We start from the raw sequence: 5,838 nt of genomic DNA, 5'->3' as shown, positions 1-5,838 counted from the left end.
GATAAAAGGGTTTTTGTTTCCAGATTTGTTAATTCAAATCGAAGAAAACATCATATATGGACAGACCAAATTCGTCGCCATACATTCGAATTTCGAATTTCGAATTTATGCCCCTTCACATTGACCCAAAAAATTCGTTTTCGGCTCATTCATTTAATGCGTATTATACACGTTTTTTTTTCATCATTTTTTGATTGTTTTCTGAACAAAAGTGTATGGGAAATAAAATTATTATTCATATTTTGACCAGAGTATTCAGAGCTGTTTAGAGAGAGCATATGAAATGGCCTGTGCTAGACTTGAGTTATTTATAATCAGTAAATATGGGTGTTGTATGATATTGTTACGTGATAATATCGAGCTAGACTAAGACCCTCACAGAGGAAAGAGCACGAAAAATGACCCTACTGAAAGTTATTTAAAAATCAACCACAGCATTCTGGTCTTTGTCATCCCTTTATCAAATTTGAAACGACAAAACAGCGACTTCGCCAAACAGATTTGAAAACAATTAGTTCGATTAACTAATTAATTGATTAAAATCGAAGGTACAATTAGATCCGGTAGGTAGATACAAAATCGAGTTCATGTATTTGAGCTTTTGAGGACGGTAGAGTGATTGAAGCGATTTGGAATAACCCGCGATTCCGACCCGCGGACGGTAAAAGTACTGATTTAACTTCGTCCTCAGTTGGTCAGGATCTAGTCAAATTACAACCTCACCGTCTCCGTCGCTGAATTACATAAACTCGGTACAGTGTACGTTTTTTTATAAGAACAAACTATATTAAGAACATAAGGCTTCGATGGTCAAAATGTTCAGAACAAGTTAAAAACATTTTAAGGCTTTGCAGACTCTAGAACACCGAATTTCATATGAATATGACAAAAATACTCAAAAAATGGCAAAAATAAGAATATGTTATTATTAAACTCAAAAAGTTAAAAACATTCCAAGGCTTCAAAAATTTTGAATGTTCTTATAAAAAAGAAACATGTATCAGAAGAGCAAAAGCCTCGCATCAAATATATTACAAGAAAGAACGTTCAAAATGATTTCTATCTACGTAAGCTGACAAACGTTTTAAAAGAACCTTATTAAAATGTGTTGATATTTCTCAGCATGAAAAGTTGAATAAAAAGTGTTTTTTGAAAATTTCAACCAAAAGACTTTTCCGCAGAATATATCGATCTAGGTGTAAGTAAGTAAGTAAATCATTTATTTGTCAACGAAAGCGAGACTAGCGACCACACTCATAGACATAATGCTAAACTAAGGAGGTGGCCGCACGATATAATTACAACAACAAGTGAAAAAAATACTAAGTTTATAAAACGATCATACTAGGGTAATAAAGTGAAATAATTTTCGTTTTTTAATTTCGTTTTTAATAAAAACAGAAAAAAAAAAAAACAGATTTAAAAAAGAAGAGAATCAAAAGAATAAAAAGAAAAAGAAAAGAAAAGAAAAGAAAGGAAAATGTTAAAATTTAAAATCAAACTCGAAAAAGAAAAAAAAACACAAATCAAGTGTACGACGAGAGGAAATATAATTTGCTCAAATCTTTAAGACGATCCAATGCTAGTGTAGACAAATCATCGAGAGAAACGAAATTTTGAAGTTCATTCCAAACCAAGATGGATTGGTATAGAATTGAATAGTTACCATAAGTCACTGTTTTTACTTCGGGTATTTTTAGAAGTCCAGACTTACAACGAATTACTTCATGACGGTCAGTATCATTAAGACGTTTGTATTCAAGAGTTTGTAAAAGAGGAAGAGGTAATTTTCGATTCAAAAGTTTGAAAAGAAAGAGGATATTAAGGTATTTGACAAAGTCAAAAAATTGAAGAAGTTTAAATTCTAAAAACAGAGGAAAAGTATGTGCACGAAAGTCAGAGAAAGACATGATTCTGAGAGCTTGCTTTTGAAGAATAAGAACTCGACGGGCGTGGATTGTTTGGCGTTGCCCCCAAATCTGGGCTGCATAAGAGGCGTGACATTGGAAAAGGGAAAAATATAATGATGCTAGTGTTTTCTTGTCGACATAATGCCGAAGTTTACTTAGAGCTCCATTAGCTCGCTTCAATTTATTGCAGACAAAATCAATGTGGTGTTTCCAGTTCAGATGTTCATCGATGTATACACCAAGATACTTTACAACCTTGCTGGGTCTAAGCCGATGTCCGTTGATTTTGATTTTCAAGTCATAATCGATCTTCTTTCGGACAGGACGAAACAACAAAAGCTCAGTTTTACTAGTGTTGAGAGAGATTTTATTTGCTTTAAGCCAATTCATAAGAAGCTTTAGATCGATATTGGCTTGCTTAGCGATCGGTTTCAAGGATTCGTTCTCAAAAAAAAGCATAGTGTCATCAGCAAACAAATTGACCAAAGCATATCGAAGTGCAATATGGAGATCATTCACATAAAGGAGAAAAAGAAGTGGGCCTAAAACAGAGCCTTGAGGGACACCATGTTTCATATTTTTAGAAGTAGAAATTTTACCAGAGACTGAAACGAACTGTGATCTATCAGTGAGAAATGATCGAAACCAATCAAGAGCTTTTCCACGAACCCCGTAAAAATCTAGCTTTGATAGTAGGATAGAATGGTCGACGGTATCGAATGCCTTTTGTAAATCGATGAAAATAGAGCATCCATACTTACCTTCATCCAAAGCATTTGATATTTTGTTGATAGCATAGAGAAGGGCTGTTTCAGTCGAGTGGTTTGATCGAAATCCAAACTGTAATGGGTAGATCGAGTTTGATTGGTCGAGAAAGTTCATCAGTCGTGAATGCATGAGTTTTTGGAAGATTTTGTCAATGTTAGAAAGAAGAGAAATTGGCCTATAGTTCTCAGCATCGAATGGAGAACCTTTGTTTTTGAAGACAGGTATGACTTTCGCTTCTTTCAGCTGACTTGGAAAGATACCAGTAAAGAAAGAAAGATTAATAATATCAGTGAAGATAGAAGAAAGCGTGTCCAAGTTGGAAGAAATAATTCGATACGGGATGCTGTTTGGACCAGTTGCCTTATTTTCACTGAGAGACATGAGAGTTTTGATGACTTCTGGTTTTGAAGCTGGAGCAATGAAGAAGTCATTAGCATTTCGATTTTCGTTCTTTAGCCACTCTGAGAAATGATGACGCGTAAAAGGAATTTTTGAACGAACTTCACCTGCAATGGTTGAAAAGAAATCGTTGAAAGCTTTAGATACTTCTTCAGGGTTGGAAGATAAAGAATCATTGATGTTAAGAGAAATAGAGTTTGAAGAAGAAGGAGAAGATGTAATCTCTCTGACGCCTTGCCAAAGTTTTCGAAGATTGTCTGAGTTTTGAAAAAAGAAGCGAGAATAATGGAGTTTTTTACTAGCACGGATAAGAGATACAATGCGATTTCGGTAAAATTTGTATCTTTCACGAAGAAATTTCTTAAGATCGGGTGAAGAATCAGGAACTTTCAAATAGTCGTCTTTGAGGTTATCTCTGATGTTCATCGAGACAAGAATGCCTTTGGTGATCCAGGGTTTGAGAAGGAGGTTAGCTTGACGTCTGGTCAACTGTTTCAGAGGAACATGCTTATCATACAAAGAAGAAAAACGAGTCAAAAAAGAATCAAAAGATAAGTCAACATCCCCCCTTTCAGTTTTAAGAAGATCTTTCCAATCAACGCTGTCGAATTCATCTTTGAAAGTAGCCTCATCAAATTTGGACCAATCTCGACGAAAAGGAAGTTCAGATTTGTAGTCAGAATCACAGTCAGTATTAAGAATTAGAAATTGGGGAAGATGGTCAGATATAGCAACAGTTAGATTTCCAGAAGTTGATGAACAGTTAAAAGGAGAAGTAAGAATGTTATCGATAAGAGTACTGGAGGTATCAGTGATCCGTGTTGGCAATGTAATAGTTGGAAGAATCTGATAAGCACCAAGAATATCAAGAAATTTAGAGTGAGAGATTACAGAGTCACAAGTCAAAAGATCTATGTTGAAATCGCCTAATAAAATAAGATTTTTGTTTTCTTGGCAGGCTTTCTTCAGCAAAGGAGATATAAAATTTTTATTAAAAAGATCAACGTCAAGGTCTGGATGTTTGTAGATGCAACCAACGATATAGTTTTTCCTATTTTTTAAGACGATTTCAGCAAAAGTTGACTCAAGATTACCACAGGCTGAGTGCACTATCTTTGAAAGATCTGTGCGAGGTTTGCTTTTGAGAGAGTTAGAAATAAAGAGAGCAGTTCCCCCAACTGATGAGACGGCTGGGGTATCAAAGGATTTAAAGCCGTTGATAGAAAGTTCAGTGTTTTCGATAGAAGATTTGAGTCTGGTTTCACTGATACCGAGAATGCTAAAATTATGATTGAGATTATGAAGTAAAGTAGTAAGATTGTCATGATGTTTTTCTAAAGAACAGATGTTGAGATGAAAGCAAGAAAAATTTTGTTTTTTAAGAGGAAGAGAAGCAAATTCTTGAGTACTATAGTATTTGCAGTCGAAATGATTAACGTGATCATCATAAGTAATATTATCAAGTTGATCGTCGATTTGTGAATCAAAATTAGAAAAAGAATTCGGGATAGAATTTAGATGTTTAAAATAATTTTTTAAGTGACTTATGTCTTTACCAATGGGTAATTTTTCATCGGATTCAAGATTAGGTAGAGCATCATGCCTACAAAGTTTACAGAGCCAAATGTTTTTTATGTATTTTGGTTCAACGCCTAAGCACTTTGCATGGGATCGTCTTTCACACTTGGGACAAAAATGAAAGGTTTTAGAAGTAATTTTTTTCGAGCAAACAGAGCAATCATCGTTTGTCATTACTGGAAAATCAGTGTGCAAAAGAGAAATGTTTCTCGAGCCAAAGTATAATAAAAAACAGAGCATTCAAAAACTAAGATATAAATAAGAAACGCTACAGAATGAAAAAAATTATTTAGAAACAAAGAGATCTTTATGATCAGGAAAGAATTCAATTAAATCATTTAAATGTGTTACTTTCAAGACTTCATCTGTGTCATCATTAAATCTCAAGTTAATTCGTTAATAGAACCATTAAACACCCAAAACGATTCAATAGCATTACGACCATACAACGCTTTAACTCTTCCCCAGAGAAATCTGTAGTAACTGCAAAGGTTATTATTAATGTAAATTTTATTTGTCAAATCTGCTTTTTCAAATACCTCACGTTTACTGAAGTCTTTGCCTTTTTTGATTAACTTTTCTGCAAGTTTTCTGTTTACAAATCTCACTATTGTGCGCTTTGGACCTTTTTGATTTTTTCTTTGGAACAGGCGATGACAAGCTTCGATTTCGTTGGGAGGAATATCAATGTTGACGGCTTTAGCTATTTCGATCACTTTCGATTCTAACTCGTTTTGTTTCACAGAGTCAGGGATACCCGCAATTTCGATATTATTCCTTCTTATGTATTGTTGAAGTTCACTGTTTTGTCTCTCTACTGTGCTAACGTCGTCCAAATCAACCTTTCCTTTCCCAACTTGATCCAGTTCAGTTCTCAAATCGTCAATAATTTTGCTTTTCGAAGAAAGTTCCTGCTTAAGTTCGTCTAGTTCTCTTCTCATCTCCAAGTTTTGATTTTGGAGCTTGATTGTAATATCTTCTTTTACACTCTCTATCTTTGATGCAATGTCATACTTTATAACCCTCATTTCGTAAAAGATCATTTCAAGTGTAACCCCTTCCATAGGTTCCTCCTCGAATGATTTATGAAGATTATAAGGTTGAGAAAAAGAATAAGATACATCACCACCAGGACTTGTCACAAAGTCTTTATCTGTGTCTTTTGTTTGAAGAGAGTCTTTTT

This window comes from Clytia hemisphaerica, unplaced genomic scaffold (assembly GCF_902728285.1).
Source record: "Clytia hemisphaerica strain Z4C2 unplaced genomic scaffold, Clytia hemisphaerica genome assembly, whole genome shotgun sequence".
NCBI classification, from domain to species: Eukaryota; Metazoa; Cnidaria; class Hydrozoa; order Leptothecata; family Clytiidae; genus Clytia; species Clytia hemisphaerica.
Note: the sequence above shows the minus strand (reverse complement) of the source record.